Below are 18,712 nucleotides of genomic sequence, written 5' to 3' on the forward strand. Positions count from 1 at the left end.
AAAATAGTAATAGTAGGCTAATGACAGATATCAAAATATACTTGTGCAGAGGGAGAGGTTAATTTGGAAGATTTATTTCTGGTTGAGTTCCCCAGAGATCTACGTTTGTTTTGATACTAATATTTTTGTCAAAAACAAACAAACAAAAAACTAGACAATGATAAAAGCATTAGCTGCTAAAATCTGTAGATGAAACAAATGTTAGTGAGTTAGTAATGGTAAGGAAAAAGCCCAACTGTTAAATGGATCTCAGTGACCTGGTAACATGGTCACAAATTAATAATCGTCCTGTTGTTTCCAAATGCATGTTAGTAGCACTATACATATTGTATTATAGATACAGTGTGTGTATATATATACATACACACTGTATATTTCTCTCTATATATACTATAGATATAACACAGAATTACTGCTTACCTTCTTAATTTCTAGTTCATAGAATGATAAGGTTGGAAAGGACCTACAAGATCATCTAGTCCAGCTGTCCTCCCATTACCCTTGCTACCACAGTTACAGTATTTCTTTCAAGAAATTCTGTATTAGAAGAATGTAGCACCTTATGAATACTTAGTTCAATATGAGCTGTCAGTGGAGTAGTTACAAGAAGCAAAGGGATCCTTGGATATATTTAAGAAGGAAAACATCTATGGAAGTGAAGAAGCACAAAAAAAAAAAAGGCAAGATTGCTAATAAGATTGTGTTGTGAGTACCTGTCAAGAGGTAGATGTGTAAGAGTTCAGATAAAAGCCATGAAAATTATGCTAGAAAAGTAGTCTTATTCTTCCAAGAAAAAAGCAAGGCATTCTATCTAAACAGTTCCTTAAAGATAAGGCCAAGAAGCACACAGATACCTTCCTGTGGAAAAGGAAGAATACAATGTGATAATTGGGATTTTCTGCCCTGCTGGCAAAGCATACCAAGATCAAATGACTTGAAGCTGTGAGAATAATTAGATGAAGGAAATGCTTTCCACTTGAGGTGGAGGATTCACCATCATGTAGATTTTTAGGAAAGGAGACTAGATCTTTTGTATTCAGCTTCAATGAGAAATTGCAGTACCTCTGTGTTTACAGGCAGAGAAAATATTGGGATTGTATTGCATTGCTGGAGGTTTTCCATTATTTGTTCTGTCCTTCAGGTTTGTAAACCCTAATTTCTCCTTTCTTTAGTGGGTTAAAAGCAAGTACTGGCATGCTTTCATTGCCTTCTGTGATCCTGTGACACAGACAGCTCTGTATTGAGGCAATAATTATAAAGAGTTCTCAGTTCTTCAGGTCTACAGCCAATTAAGAAGGAATTTCCCCAACCAGTTAAGTATACAGACCCAAGGATTTTGTTTGTTTGTAGCTTTCTGTAGAGAAGGAGAGGCTGGTCATAGCTAGATGTGGGGAAGAGATAATGTGTGCCAGTGTTCTGAGTTGAAAAGATAAAGCTCTTAGATGTGGTTGGCTTGTCCTGCTCATGTTCTCAGACTAATTGCTGTATGGGAGAGAATACACCTGGAACCCAGATGGGAAGTTCCTCAGTACTGTTGGCTGAAGTTCATTTGTTGAGATCACTTGGGCATATCATCTCATCCTTTTCCTGCCGATGTTGAAGTTTTGCCTCTTACACTCTTATTTGCTCTCCTCTGCTTTCTGCCTCAGCAAGTAATTATTTTAAACCCCAAATATTTTTACTTGAAATGCTGGGAATTGATGTGGACTGTCTGAATAAAACATTTTCTGATTAACATATGGTCAGCTGGAAGCATGAAATTTTAAAATGTATCATTTAATGGCTGTTATTTAGGGCTGTCTCCTTAAGACAGTGGTGCCATTTTATTTTTAGGTTGTCACTCAGGGTGCTCTTACAACTCTAGTGATTGTCGTTATCTGACTAAATGCCTCTCTGAAAGTCCTGAGGTCTTCTCATGAAAACTGCCAGCTCTGTTCACATAGTGAGAGGTGTTAATAAAGGCAGATGCCAAACTTCTGCTTGTCAGAATGAGTTGTTGACTGCATCTGAGCAAAAGTGGAGGAAGGGGTGCTGCTGCACGCGTGTTAAAGGCAACACAGCATGTCAAGGAAAAATCACTTTGGTCACTGTACATCATCAGTATGTGGAGTAGCTTCATCGCATCCTCCAGCTGTACTGTGAAGGAATACAAAATATATTGGTTTGCAGCCTGAAGACTGAATAAAGAGTGTGGTGCTTAATGAGCAGTTCATGTAGCAGTTTCCTAAGGTGTGATACATTCTAGTATGCTCCTTCTACTTTGTAAGAGGTTTACAGCTTAACTGGTGTTAGCGATGATTCTGGCCTTTCTACAATGCCTTGATTTCCTTTAACACATGCAATAAATGATATAAAAATAGTCACATTCAGCTTTGTTCAGAAAACCAAAGGTTTGTTTTAGAGTAGGCAGAGTAATTCAGGTGACTGCTGAATCATTCTGTCTGTTGAAGCATAGGGCCCAGCAGTAGTAAAAACATAGATGATATTTGCTGTCTCTTTACCCTTTGTTTCCTCTCAACCTTGCACGGTGAACAAGATCTCGTGTTAGGTAATAGTAGTCCCCTGTGGCAGATCTTGAGGAAAAAAATAGGTTGCTTTTTTTAACATTGAAGTGAAGGAAAAGAGTGAATGTTGTGTGCAGTATAGTGTCTGCTCTTATTAGGAAGGTAAAGGCAGGTAAGAAACAGGTAAGAACAGGTAAGAAAGGCACACTAAGAAATCTGTAATTCTTCTCTAAGATGCTACGCTAAGGTGTGAAATTGGCCGGTTCTTATAAACCGGTTGCCTGTTTCTTTGTAATGAACTGGGCTGATTTAATATTAAAAACACCATTTATTTTGCCCAAACTTCTGAAACTTATTTTCAGATGCTTTTGGTTAATATCTACTGTAACATATTCTCTTGACACTACAGGTTACAGACTGAGTATCATTTTATCTTTCTCACTGTATCCATGTGAACAAAGCTATTTGTGTAGGGCAGTGTTATCTGTTAGTTTTTCAGGATTGTTATTTGCAACATTATGCTTTTTTCCCCTCAGAAAACAGTGCTCACTGTTTATTATAAACAAAAATGTGATTGCATTTACTAGAAATATGACAAGAATAGAAAGTAGTGCAGTAAATCTTTTGACACAATGAATAGTTTATGAATTGGTGAAAGTGAAAATCAGTTTTGTGAAGCATTTGCAAAGAGGAGAAGAACTACATTTCTCATCTTTCCCGTAGAGTAATGTGACTGAGGCTAGTGCTGAAATACTTGTAAAGAATACCACTCGTCCTATTTACTTGTGGCTCTGGAACCTGAGCCCCGTGGTTATACAAAAATACTTGATGGCTAGTTTTGTAGTGAGCAAACTCTTAGTAATTAATGAAAAATAAATGTGTTACTTTGGATGGTCTCTGCTACTAGTCTAGCCATTAAATTAACTCTTTAAATACATTTCTGGTTTTAATTTTTGTTCTGTTAACGGTGTCTAAATTTTTCTTGGTGTTAAAAGTCAAACCCCAGAAGAGTAGCAAGCTGCTTAGGATAAGGCATCTTATCGCTGACATTCTCTAAGGTTAGGCTTTTCAAAGAAAAAAATGACTGTGAACTGAAAAAAATTGTTTGGATTATTTATGTTGCTTCTCTGCCTCTTATCATTGCAATGAACTTCAGCTATAATGCAGATGTTTCATTCTGTTCAAATTGTTTATAGAAAAACAGCGAGACTTCTGCTCAGCAAATAAGATAAGCTTTCCTGAAATGCTTCTCATTTTATACTGCTTCCTTGTGTTTTATTGATGAAAATATTTTAATTCCTTGACATTGTAATGAAGTAGATTTTGTTGTTGTTGTTTGAAATGCAATATAGAGAGGAAAAGAGCATCACGTAAAAACAGAACAACTGAACTGAAGAAATCTGAAATAGTTGAATGATACTTGAGCTAAACTTAAAGATCTATTTTTTTCATGTACTGGCAAAAAACACAAACCAAAAAAAAAAAAAAAAACCTTTTACCTGAACTTTCTCTCTTTTCTCTCTTTACTTTTTTGGCTCTTTTGGAGTGCATGGTTTTCACAGCTCTTGCCCTTTTGTTTAGGCCAGGAACTTCAGCTGGATCTTTCTGCAAACTGCCCCGGGCATTTGTCCCACTTTCCTTTGACAGAAGAACATAAAACCGCATTTCTAGTATTCCTAAATTAATTATACTTTTTTCAGGCTTAAAATACTGTGACAGATCAAAAAATGGTAGCAGGAAACTAGCTCCATCAACAAATATGAGAAAAGTAAGTTCAGTAAGATGGTGTAATTAATCTTGCAATAAAAATAATTGTTTACAGTTAAAATTAATGTAACATGCATTCCTCAGCAGATAATAAATTATGGGTTTTCTCATTAGCATTTGAATTGATTTCCTCTAATTTGCGAGGAACACATGAGCATGTGACTAGATTAAGTTTAATTGGACTACAGCTGGTGCTGATTGTGTGTGGATAGTGGGGGGGTTCTGACTGATTTGGCATCTTCCTGCATTGTGTACCATTGTCTGTTTTTTCCCTTTCTGCTTTTTGTGTACAGATTGTAAGGCACTGTGAGAAACATTAGAGTAAAAATGGAAAAGAATACGCTGTAATTTGTGCACAGAGAAAAATGTAAGGGAAGTACTTATAGAAGGTCTGTGGTGTCAGCTAGTGAGTGCGCTTTGAGCCAAAACGCTTTGTGCAATGACTTGCAGATGATACAGACATTATCAGAAGAGCATTTGTGAATCTTATTACAGTAGTGTAAGGCTTTGTCGAGGAGCTGTCTGCTGTGTCCTCTCTGCCGAATGTTACTGCTGTCGTAGAAGAAAGTTGTTTTACATCAGTATTAGGCTCCAAAGCTCAGTCTGTTGTGATTTGGAGCAGAAAAGCCAGGAATACACAGCCTTTCTTACTAAGCGTTATTGCACTGATACTAAGTTGTGTGAGGTAATGAAATTTTAAGTACTTCCAACTAGCGTTACCAGCATTCCTTTGTCAGCCTAGCAAGCCCAGACTCCTTTCTCCATTGATGGATACTAATAGGTGCCTACAGAAGGACATGGGAATAAGGCAAACGTGAGGTGATATTCCACTCTCTTTTCTTCTAGCCTTCATCAATGTAGTCTCCAGGATTTCCTGAATGGAAGATGCTACCTTTGTGTTTAATAGTCCTGGATGGATTTGTCTTTCAAGAATACATCAAACATCTTTTAAAATCTAGTTGAATCTTCAACATTCACAGTATCCTGACTTCATTTTCTTAACTGTGCATTGGTTTTCCTTTGCTGCGCTTTTCTTTCTGTTTTAGGATTCTGCTACAGTCTTTTAGTTAGAGAATCCAAGACTGTAATCAATACTTGAGTGACTCTTCCCACATTCATGTAGCGATATAATGATGTTTTCTGTGTATGTGAGTTTTTTCATTTTTTTTCTCCTTTATTCCTTTCTGAAGGCTGTAGATTCATTGGGAGTATCATACTAGTTGGTGGTGTGACTGGATGGGATAAAAACAGGCCTACAGAACTTAGGAGGATATAGAGAGCTACCTGTTGAGAAGAACATGAAAGTAGTGAATAATTCAGAGACTGTGCTTTTCATCTTGTTATCTTCTAAGATGTTTCATGTATTAGGGAAACAGCTTAAAGCATTTATAGATGACAAATTTGGTGAAGGAAGTACTGAACTTTGAGCATATGGTAAGGTTATTAATGGAAAGAAAGAGCTACAAGGTATAATGAAAAGGCAGATGCTAACAGTGAGCAATTTAATAACAAATGCAGAGAGCCAGACTCGCAGTGTAATTCAATTTAGGTCAGCAGTTGAGGAAACATATGAAGGATTAATTTGTTTCATGCCGTATAATCTTGGTTTTGATTCCTCCCACCATCTTTTGCCTTCCAGGTGCTTTCCATCACAGCTAGAGATGGAAAACCACACTTGCTGTTGGTTCATGCTGTATTCAAAACATGTAACACACAAGGCAAAGAAAAAACATGTTCTGCAAGTCACATTTAGATAAAAATATAGTGAGTTTCTCAGTTTAATAGAATTGTTTTTCCAATATATACTGAGAAGGCAGACAAAGTTATTTGAAAGCAACTAGTAGACTAGGAGAGCTTATGTTCTTGGCATTTCTTTGGACCTTCTTTCTTAAGCAAGGAGATTCATGGATAGATCAAACCTGATGAGAGTGGGGAAAAGCAGAAAAGGATGATATAGGAGAGTAACTCTACCTCTTTAACTCAGGAGATTATGAGGAGCATAACTGGTAATGTGGCACTAGCAACATATGAAATATTTGGTACTGTCTTGTGGACAGCAGAAACCAGAGCGCGCACAAAACTATGTACTTGGTACATATATTTTTTTGTTTACTTTGTTCCTCATCCCTCCACCCCCCCTCTCTTTTTTCTTCTAGAAGTTTGATGTCAACTTTTGAAACGATATTAAAATTGTCTGTTTTTCTGATGTGTTTATGAAATAAAAAAATAATTCTCCCATATTGGAACAAATGAACTCCCCAGAATTTATTTCCTCATGTGAGAGTCTGAACAGAAATAACACAGTTGCTTTGAGAAACATTTAATGACATCTATTGCACCTATGAACACTGAGAACTGTACTCCTACATTTAATCTGAAAAATTACAGCTCCAGCGATATATTTGCACCACAACGAGATGTGGACTTAAAACTAACTTGGAGAAAGAAAAAAAAAAAGAAAAAAAAAAACGACTACCTCCTTTGCAGGGACTGGCAGTGGCTGGGTTTTTCATGAGCTATTTACTGCCAAATACTCATCAGATGCTTGCTAGATGTGAGAGATCTGGGGAGATGACAACACAACTTAGTGTGGCTGAAAATCAGCTTCTGACTATCTGTTTCCTGGGACCAGAGCCATTAAAGGAACATCTTGTAAAAGAGAAAACATCTCATTGTCAACTTTTACATTTCTTACTTCCATCTATGCATTCAGCTGTATGTAGCAGTGTATTTATTTAAATCATTTTAGTGTTTGTCTGAAAGCAGTACTTAGAAATTCATGCTTATTGTATTCAAATCTCACAGACAAAAAGGCTCCTGTGTATGTGAGGTGTTTTAAAACTATTTTTCAGTACTGTGGGTGTGGTGTTTCCTGTGTATGCCAGGCACTACAGTATTACCAGGCTAGGGATCAGCTGGCAGGGGGATGAGTTTACAAGCAAGGCAAGATTCAAAATAGGGAAATAAATAGCAATATTTTTGCATTCATTCCAGAAAAAGCCAACTGCTGGTACCATGCCTGCAATAAAAATATGTTCCTTGCTGTTTCATTTAAGAATGAAAAATAATGATACCAAGCTTAAAAACAGAACAGAGCACTAGAAGAAATAGTTGGGAGAGAAGGAATGAGGGCACTTGACTACAAGTTTGATCAGATCTGTTCTGTACCATACTCTTTGTATCCCTTTTGTCCCTTCTCCAGCTTTGGGGAAAAAGGATCCTTGCTGTAAAATACAAACACTCATCTTATATTTAAGCGTTAATTTGGAGAAATACTATGAAGTGCCCAGCTTACCAACTTTATTAAAAATGCTTTGCAGGTTACTAAAGAACCTTCTGAGATCAAGGGCTCATACAGCTTCCAACCCTCACCATTTTTTTTTCCTGTGCTCAATTTATATGCCTACATTTGTGGAAATTCAAAGATTTTAACTAGTTTCAGCTAGTCTCTTGTTTCAGTGACGCCACCTGATCAAAGTATATAGTACAATTCAAATGCAGCAAAATGTGCTGTGCACCATTTCTAATTGGCGGGGCTGTCAGTACAGGATTTTAGCATGCCCAGAACTTTCAATCTTCTGTGCTTTATGTGCATTAAATCTTTCACCATCTACAAAATGCCTTCCTCCCCCCCACCCCTTACTTTGTGCTGTAAGAGAGCTATAGTCCATAACCTTTGTTTTCAGTTTTATCATGAATTGAAATATATGCACACTTAAATTTTCCTAATAAATAAAGTGCTATGTTGTTCTAAAGCTGCCTTTTCACCTCATTACAGCTCAGCGGAGTAGAGAGTGATGTCATGGTTGACCCAGCACCAGCATGCCCATAAATGATACAGTATGTTCCCCCCTTTACTTCCTGGCTAAAGCACTGGGAAGGAGCTTAATATGAAATTCATGCTGTGATGACAGATTTAAAAGTTGCTACAGACTGTAACAGACAGCAACTGCATTTTGCAGACATACATGACACATACCACTCTCTTGTATTTTTAAGTGATGACATTTTCAGTTTAAAGAGTTATGTTTCTATTGCGTATTATGGCTGTCTGTCTACAAAATTAGGCGGGAGGAGGAAAGGAAAGGACAGGACAGAGAAAACACTGAACTTGATATAGAGCTCTGCTTGGAGAATATGTCAAATATTAATCAGTGGTTGGAGGAGCGGCACACACTTTTCAAGCACGCTGCATTTCTGCTCCGTGCCTTTTGGGGGATTTCAGCTGCTCGGAGGCAGACAAAGCAGTTGTACTTCATATGGTGAAATGGGCCCCTCACACTTTTAACAAGGAGACTCTGAAAACTCAAAGGGTGCTAAATTGTAAATCTGTAAGCAGGAAACTAACATGCCAAACTTGAGACACCCTTCTTTGGCTGGGTTTTCCAAGCAATTAAATAAATAGCCATCATGTGGTGTCTCCAGGGCAATAAAACATGCCACTGAGGAGGATTTACAGGAATGGGCTGGCAAGGCATTTGCCTGGTAGGGAGCTCTGATGATCTCCACTTGCATCTATGTCTGTGGTGGAGAAGCTTCTCATGAAAGTGAAGCTTGATTGTAAATATGAGCACTGGTTTTTAACCTTGGCATTTCTTAACCCCCTCCCCTGGCTGTCCATTTCTGCACCCACTTAGCATTGCGCCCTACATGACAAGTAAATAGTCACTCAGATTGAAATAAAGTACATACTTATGCAAATAAGTAAGAATGGATTACTAGTGTTACTCTGGATCAGCAAACAAAATGACACTGGTCTTTTGTTTCAAGGCACTTCATACTCTTACTGAAGTTTATGCCAAATAAGCAACCTCCTGCACTGAAAAAAATATCCTTTAATTTCCTTCAGGGTTCTTAGATGGTTCTGAAATCAAACTTTGAGAAAACCTGAAGAATACCCTCGAGAGTCCCTCTGAGTTCTGTTCTGAGATACAAATGTGAAGAAACAGGACTGTGTGATGTTATTTATTTTTTTATTTTTTAGTTGCTGAGCACTCTTAAGCCAGAGTTGAAGGAAATCAACTCCTTGCAGAATTATGTCTCTAGCTTGGTAGGAATGCCCAGTCACAAGAGACGTGATCAATAAAGCTTATGGTTTATGTACCTCAATATTGAGTTTCCACATTTTGATTTAAGGAGTTCCCGGTAACATAGCCCATGGGGGCTAAATTTTCCTGCTCTGTGTGAATGAAATGCTACCATTCTGTTCAATATGCAGGTTATTTATCATTTGGAGTCTTCACCATATTACTAAAGCCAAATTCCTTCATAGAAAGAAGCCATTCTTACAAAGGAGCATAACACTTCTGTTCCAGCAAGATATCAAACAGCAAAGAACAAAGCAACTCAAATCAAAGCAGAATCAAATGTTGAACCTTGCTTTTTTTTTTTTTTTTTTTTTTCTGTCTCCTGAGCAAGGCTTTGTGTCTTTGTCTTTCAAAGGAACTGTGGAATTTTTGGCCTTATTAAAATCATTAAATGCTGGGAATCTCATCAAAAGATAGACTATATGAGATTTTCACATTTGTTCTTCAGCTGAATTTGAGTACAGAAAGGCTGCTAAAACATGTCTATGTATAAAGATCCATTTCTTGGACAGAGAACATGATGTTTCAGTTAAATGACCTACCTTTCAATATATCCTACAAACTGGAGTTTACATGTCTGATGGCAGAGTAAAACCTTTGAAAAGACCTGAATGCTTGACTATGGTTTTCAAGAGATGTCACACTAGACATAGATAGTAGACTGGGTTGTTTTTCCCATAGATAGTAGACTGGGTTGTTTTCTGTCCTCTGTACAGGTGCTAAACGAGTACAAGTGACTTTTTAATTCTCTGTTCAGTCCAGATTCTCACATCTATATCAATTTATCTTTGTCTCTTTCAGAGCCTCACTTAGCTGAGTGGCTCTCATTTGTCCCCTGACCTTTGACTGCTACTGGTTATGTTTAATATAGGATAAGGAGGGGATACTGCCATGAGAAAGTAGTCCTCTTTCTCCCTCAATCTTTTGAGAAATTGAGCCTGGTTGCTGCAGAAAATGTGAGGATATTTTGTAAGTTTCTAGGTGTATTTTCATTCCAAATGGTGTTTTTAAAAATTTCTGTTGCTTCAAATAGTATGAAAAAATATTATGTAGGGAAAATATATCATCTTTGTAGTTTCTTTTTCAGCTAGGGATATATTATAGAATCCATGCAGATTTTCTTCACAGCAAAAAAATATATTTTGAAACTGAGTTGCCATATTTTGAAAACTGCTATATTAAAGTGATAATTACATTACCATCATTTCACTGGTTTTGTCATTTTACAGCACACAGATAACAATTACTGATTTCTCAACATTAAGATATTTTAAAATGAAAAAAAGCTCATGCTATGAGATGTAGGGAATTAGAAACTGCTTAAAACTAGTGGCCTGTTTTCCAAGCCTGGAGCATAGATTAGCAGCATGCGAAAGGGAAGTCACCAGGGATGAAGTATTGACCAAGCTACTAGGTCCTTGTCAAATGAAAGTGTAACAAACTGGAATGTTATTAATCACTACTTCTTGTGTGTTCTTTGATTTTTTTTTTCCTAAGCAATTTCATTAATTGCAAAATGTAATATAGTTCTGTTAAAACAAAAAACAAAAAACAAACAAACAAAACAAACAAACAAGAAAAACCCACAAGATTTCTAATTCTTTCCTAATTTAGTTATATTTATTCTGATTATTGCTAAAAAATAACAAAATAATTGATTTTTGCTCTTTCCAAGATCTTCTCTGAATATCTGACACCAAAACTGTCATGCGGATGTTTTGGAAAATCTTTGTGTGAATCATCCCAGTATATTTTGCTGACAAAATGGACTGGCCTAAATAAGCATAATTCTACATTTTATATTTGGAATGAACCCCCTATGCAGGTGGTAGCAGTAAATTAGTAAAACTTAATGCTGGAAAGAAAATCGTGTTCTTAAATATAATTTGTAACTGTCAACTCTACAGCACCAGGACCGAGCCTCTGCCCAATTATATGCAATTTCATAAATTGAGTATGACTGTACAAAATGTGATTAGCAACTCCTATGTTTATCTGGAATATAAGATTAACTCTGTATGGAAAAACCTTTCTCTGGGAAGTGAACATTGCCCTGCTTTGCAGAAATGGGCATCTGTCTTTCAAAGAATTAAGTTTGGACTTCAGCAAACATTGGAGTGATATTAGCTAACTTTGGTTACTGTCTGAATAGATTAGGAGCTGTTCTGGTGGTGCCAGGTGAAGGGTAGAGGAAAGAGACAATGACTTGACAGCAGGAAGACTTAAACTTCTTTTTCTTTAAGAACAAAGAAATCTATGAGAAAAGGTTGAATTTCATAAGTTTTCCAATAGAGATTTGAGTGATGAAAGAAAATGTAGTTTCCAAGTCTAGATTTTTCTTCTGTGAATACAGATTTGGGAAGAGATGTCTTGAAAGCCTGCCTGTATTTGACAAGTTAACAGCTGGAATGCATAGAATGAGAACTTTGTCACTAGTGTAGTCAGTCGGTGGATATACCTACTGCTCTCTTCTCTGTTCCTTTTGGTATTCTCCTTCTAAACCATCTGCTATCTTCTTTAAATAAATACATGGATGCATTATATTATATTTTATGCAGAGTCATATTATAATGACAGAGAGCAATGGAGATTGAGATCAAACCTGATAAGCATAAAACTAAAGATATATACATAAATGATCCTGTTTTCTTTGTGTAAGAGTTAACTGGAAACAAGTCTATAATCGGTAAAACCGGTAGACTTACTTGGAGTCAGTAGAGCAAATAAGTCCAGAATTCATGTGCATAAAATATTACATGTTCCCTTATGCTAAATGAGTCTCCGTAACAATATAGTTAACTTCAATAATAATTGTTTAAATGTTATGCTTCTTAAAGAAGAAGAAGAAGAAAAAAAAAAGTGCTGTGCAATAGCATTAAGCAGAATAAATACAATTGCATGTGCTGCATTTGGCTGTTTTGCTACTTCCATGTCAGCTGCAGAGAAGTAGTCCAGCACTTGGCTGCTGAGAAAGAAGTGATATGAGGAGAAAGCAGCGCACATAGTGCCATCTGTATCTGCTTAGGGACAGGGATACCGCAGCCTGTGATAAGCAATGAGCAGATGACAGAACAACGGCTGACCAGCAGTGCCTCTGCCAGTCGTCAAGAGGCAGAAGGAACCAAAATAGTCTGTTGCCGTGTCCTAGTCCAGCAACACAGGAAACTGTTACAGTATGAGAATATTTTACCACTAGTGACTTAAAGCTGTAAAATACTCCATGGAGTCTCCCATTGTGCACGAGTAGTTGCTTCTAATGTGATAGATCTTGAATTTGGATGCCAGTTCTACAGATCTTGCTCATACAACTTGCCCTTAGAAACGTACCTTATCTTCTTGGAGTCATTGGTTACTCATATAAGCAAGTAACCAATGATATCTTACACTGATAAAAATATTGTGAGGATATCTGAAACCAATATATCGTTCAACAGCGATTAAGGAAAAAGGAATTTCTTCCTTTGCTTGTGTTTACTGAATGATTTCTAGTTCATATATGACAGATAAATCTTGTATCAGCAGTGCAGCATTTCTACATAACTGTAAGCCTGCTACACTTAAAGGTATATTATTTTGTTTTTTCCCCTCTGTGTTTCTCACAAGACGCTCAAATGTTCCCTGTGATCTTCTTCAGTGAGTTGATACAGCTCTGAAAGTATGGCAAATTGACAGGAATAATGCTGAAGTTAGACATGACTAAGAGGTACAGCAGATTCACATGATGTGAGGGTAGAAGCACATAAACTGTGTTGCGATTGTTCCAGAGATGTCTTGCATTACCAGTTTGCTTCCAGTCTGTACAACAAAGTTGCAGTGCAAAGCCAATGATGATCAGGAGTTATGCTTTCGTCTTTGGCTAGTACAGCCTAACCAGTAGGCATAGTATCAGTTGCAATGAAGCATGGCAGCCTGTGTCTAACTTCAGGAATTTGTTCATGAGAATGCAACTGAAAATCAACTGGTTGTTGCGATGTTTATGTTCTTCATCTGTTGACATTACTGTTTTGAAGACTGAATGATGATATGAGTCTCACATTGACAACAGGAGATAACTAGATAAAGATTTGGGAGATGGAGAAATACCCAAATTACACAGAAGGAGGAATACATCACAGAACCACAGAATATTCTGAGTTAGAAGTTACCTTAAAGAGCATCTGGTTACATCCTCCTGCCATGGTGTGTTTGCCACCCACCAGATCAGGCATCTCAAGGCCCCATCCAGCCTGGCCTTGAACACCTCCAGGGATGGGGCAACCACAGCTTCTCTGAGCAACTTCTTCTGGTGCCTTACCACATTCTACCTAAAAAATTTCTTATTATATCCAATCTCAATCTACTGTCTTCCAGTTTGAAACTGTTGCACGTTGTCCTATCACTACAAGCCTTGGAAGAAGTCTTTCTCCATCTTTTTTTTTTAAGCTCTCTTGCAGTAATATCTTGCTGGAACCTTCTCTAAGCTAAATGACCCCAACTCTCTCAGTCTTTATTCATAGGAGATGGTATACACAGAAGAGGTATCAGTACAAGAAGCATCTCTTACTATTTTCAATTTGCTTACGTCAAAGAAAAGACAAACATGCTTGTCATTCCCCTTGGAATTGCTTCTTTACATTATTCTCCTAAAAAATTTCTTTTTCCATCTGTGTAAAGGCTGCAAAAACTTCTTAATGACATGGCCTAGCACATTAACAAATTCAGCCTTATTGCTTGCTTGTATTTCCCTGCTTGTCTGCTAGCGTCAATCATCTCATCTTTGAAAGTGAACTGAATAAAATGGCCATGTCTTACTGCACCTAGTACAGTGGGTCCAAATTCACAGACAAGTTAATGCGAATATATAATAGCTAAAATTCGTGTAAGTTAAAAAGCAAAGTGTGGACTCAAGCCAATGAATGGTAGTCAGACAAAAAAGATCACAGCAAGTGCAGAAGAGATTAGGCTGAAGTCCTTATTGTACTTCAGGCATAGCTGCTGTAATATTTCCATGTCAAAGGTGAGCACACTGTATGTCTAATGCAAGTTGGTAATGCGATACTGTAGAAAACCACATTACTGAAAATTTGGATGGCAGATGTGGATGCTTCCAATCTATGTGGTGCTAGGAATTACTATCAAAGGATTAAAGGCCAAAATCTACTGATGTCATGTAGTAACATATTTCACTGATCATGTAATTGGAATGAACAGTGAAGTAAATCAGATTAAAGGATGGAAGTGAAAGATGACTATCAGTGACAAGGCAAAATATTTTTTTTTTAATGGAAAACACTGTTTACCTAACAGTGATGGGACAATTATTTTTAGGAAGAAAAAAGACTGAGCAACTGAAAACTGGAACTGTATCTCTTTAACATTTCATAGATTTCTTTACCTAATATATTTCATACAGAGCCACTGACCTTTGATAAATAAATCCCAAGTTAAATTTTCCAAAGATTACCTAGAAATGGAATATGGGTTAATTCTGCTATTTAGAGCTAATCATCAAATCATTATAGGTGTTTTGCAAAACGAAGCTGTGAATCTCAGTTTTGACTAGAAGCAATGTCACTTTGTGTAGCTGCTCTCCAGTAGTTAAAAACAATTCATGTTACTGTACTTATGTAGAGTTATTGCTGCAAGTAGATCTTCTGCTCTATTCCCATTCCCTTTTCTTCCTAACATACAGTATTTTCCTTCTCCCTGTGCTAATGCGAAGTTTTGAGTAGAAGTCAGCATTAGCCAAAATTAAGAGACTGAGAACTGATATCTCTTACAGGCAAAATAGTTTGCATGCAAGTCAGATTTGAAGCTTTCTTTCTGGCTATTGAGGTAATCAAACATAATATTCAAGTTCCCATAAATGAGAGGGCCAGGATTTGAACTGGGTATTAACTCTGACTTGAGGCCATACTAGTGCTATTGCACTATTGTATGCTTTAGCATCTGTTGTATTCTGGTTGGCTGGTAGATAAAATGTTCACAAATGTAGCAAGATTCATTTGTGAGCTGGTAGGCATAAACTGAACAAAAGCTGTTGATTGTTTTGGGGGAAACAGAACACACTAATTCTCTTCCCCAGTACAAAGCTTGATCCCTTTCAAGCTACTTTGAAGACAAATTGCTATTTTTTGGCATTCCCAAGACCAGATGCAGTGAAGCTAACCCTCTCTCAAAGTTCATACTGGGCTGATCTTGAATTTGATGCAGCATTTATGCATTTACTTAGAAAATTTATTTGGAGCTACATTTTTAAATGTATCAAAATTAGTGACATTCATTTTGATCATGTTACTGCTAGATTTTTTTGAAGTCTTGAAAACTAAATCTGTGATTAACCTCCTATCAGCTAAATACATTGACTGGTAGCCATACTCACAGAAAATTGAATTTGTATTTTGGAGTGAGGATATATTTCAGAAAACATTAGGGATAATCTTACGCTCAAGTGTGACCAGTGCTTTAATCTTCTTTCTTTGTGTTGCTTGTCATGTGTATTTCATTTGCTCTCTCGACATGATATCTGAAACAAGACCAGTTGAGTATATTCAGACTTCTCTGACCTTATTTTGTAGGCTTTTGACAATATATTTGTCTGTTCTCTCGAAACTCCAGAGGAGATGTGTCTGATTTGCAGAAAATCGTGGTACCTTTGAGTTATCACTTGTGTCCTGAGGGAGAAAGGAAAAGGTTTTGGATTTAGCTGAAAGTCTTGTAAGGAGATACTTTCAATGCTTTCAGTTAAGACATGTTCTAAAAATGTTTAAATAGATGACTTCATGCTTCATTTTATGGCATTCCTGGAATACTGTTACAAATACAATAAATGTTCATTTAATCATGAATACTATGCTAGCTGTCATTTGTGAGACAATGCAATAAAGACCTCACAAGTTCTAAATGGCCTATTTTATATAGAATACAATATCCTTGAGCTATAGTGGTGATGTTCACGTTAAACTTAAGGATTTAAGTTTTAAACTGAGAGGTTTTTCTCTTATTTCATCATACACATGACTTCCCGTAGAAGTTCATCTCTAAATGCACTGAGACCTCCCATTTTATAACTTATTTTATAGGAGAAGATAACTGCTCTAGCACTGCTCTTAGTTCTGATTCTGTTGAATTTATTCTAGAAATTGGTCGTCTATCAAAAGTAGCAAGAATAGTGACATCTAAATAGTTTTCCTGTAGAGGTACTTCTTAAACATAACAAGTAAAGAAGATATGATGTGTAGTTTACATGTAAACTTTGTACAGTTGTGAGTGACATTTACCATTTGACACAAGATATTTACATCTCCTGATCAAAACATGGCTCCTTGCAGTCTTCTAAAGCAAGCCAGTAATATGCTTGATTATGAAAATTTGAAAACAAACCATAGTGTAGAAAAAGAAAATGATAAATGCATATCATCGTACACTTTACAGCTCTAGTAAATTCTGTACTGTAGGCTAGACTGAGTATATTTTGAGTTTTCTGTGCAAAAACCATTTTCAAAATGAGTCAATCAACAGGCTTTTCCTTCCTCATTACTACTTTGCCTAAAGATGTTAGGAATCTGTTTCATCTGCAATTAATTTCTGGGAAATATCATTGTCTTTGCCTAGTACTAAAATCATAATTTCCCTTTGGTTTATAACTGGGACAAAAGTAAATTCTCTACCAATTATGAGCAACCATGTCTGTACCCAGATCTGTGTGATGCTTTTAATCTATAAATTAATATAACAGATACCCTCAAAGAGTCTCTGAATGGAAGGAAAAAAGGTGTTTTATATTGGAATCAAACAATCAGCTAGATATTCTAGCTCACTTTATTTGCGGGGCAGTAAATCCTTTTAGCAAGTGGAATAAACCAGTGAGAATAACTCAGAAGGCATTCAGTGAATTACACAAAGGGTGTGTGGTTTAGACCTTCTCTGGAACGCAGGCTGCAGTTTAGCTGTCGAGGCACTATCATTCTCCTCAAAGGTGAAATGATTTAGAGGCCTAGAGAAACTTAATTTTTCTTGATCACCATGTGCAACCTGGAATTTTAATGGCAGGCATAATTAATTCTTCTGATGTTAATCATCAGGGCTGGGCTCCACAATTATCAGCCTAGTGCAGCTGGGGCATGGTGCAGACATGAAAAATTAGGAAAATGAATCAGTAATAGGGTGGCAGATTTAATCTGCATCATGAAAACAAAGTTAAAAAGAGGTAGATCGAGAGAATTTCAGCTGAAGCTTTTGTGCCAATGAGCACTGACAGAACTGAAAAATGTTGCCGATGTCCAAAGTGATTGGTAATTACCAAGCCATTGAATTTTTTATTGTCAATTTATCATTGCGCCAGAGGTTAAATTTAACATCTTCTTCTAAAGCCATCACTCTAGGAGGAAGGCAAGCTTTGCATCACGTGGCTCAGGAGTCAGTGAAAGGTTAATCAGGTATTCCTTTAGTTTGTGTGTGCTTCCAAATCACTCTTTCTTTTTGTGTCCTTTATGCTGCCTGCGTACCGTGGGGTATTTTCTAATTTATATTACCTGTACATTTCAGAAAAATATTAGATTGCATTCCTCAGCATAGCATCATCTGCCTTGCTGTGTATTTACAATGCTGTATTTTCATACTTTCCTGGACGTATTTGACATACATTTCTATATATATAGGTATATGGAGATTTTATATATACAAAGTACTGTGTGATATAAGGCATGCATTTGCCAAGTAAAGAGAAAAAAATATTAGTTCCTTAAAGCACTGCAGGAATTTTAAAAAATCTGATATAATTCGTTTCTTTTTATTTCTAAAATGTGTTTGTTTGATTTGCACTTGAATTTTGCTTTGTTCTGATGCCACGTTTGTGAATGGTTTAGTTTAAGATCAGGTGATAACTGAGATGCCATAAACTGCTTTAAAGATGGAGGGCATTGAGGGAAAGGCTGTTTGCATTTTTCCTCTTGGACTATGCTTACTGCAGCTCTAGCACTTAGCAAACAAAAAGTATTCATAACTATTAAAGGAAGCACATATTGACCCTTTGAATCGTCTCCTCAAGAATAGTAAGTAAATGGTACTATCTCTCTTAATGCAAAAGAATGGCTAAAAAACTGAATAAAGCATCTAAACATCCTTTTGATAGAAATGCATGACATACATTTGTTCATGTGCTAGGGACCAAACTGAGCCCTGAAACAAGTGGAAATCTGTTCACTAAAATAAGAGGATTTGTGCTTCTCTGATTATAAGGGTGGATCTGCCCTGAAAATTGCAAAAGCATATTCCTATACTCATTGCTCTTTAGATATCTTTTACCACATTGTTAAATACATATTCTGTCTACCTTAATTCCTACCTTAATTCTACTAAGTAATATCACTTCCA

Source organism: Gallus gallus, chromosome 7 (assembly GCF_016699485.2).
Source record: "Gallus gallus isolate bGalGal1 chromosome 7, bGalGal1.mat.broiler.GRCg7b, whole genome shotgun sequence".
In the NCBI taxonomy this organism is placed as follows: Eukaryota; Metazoa; Chordata; class Aves; order Galliformes; family Phasianidae; genus Gallus; species Gallus gallus.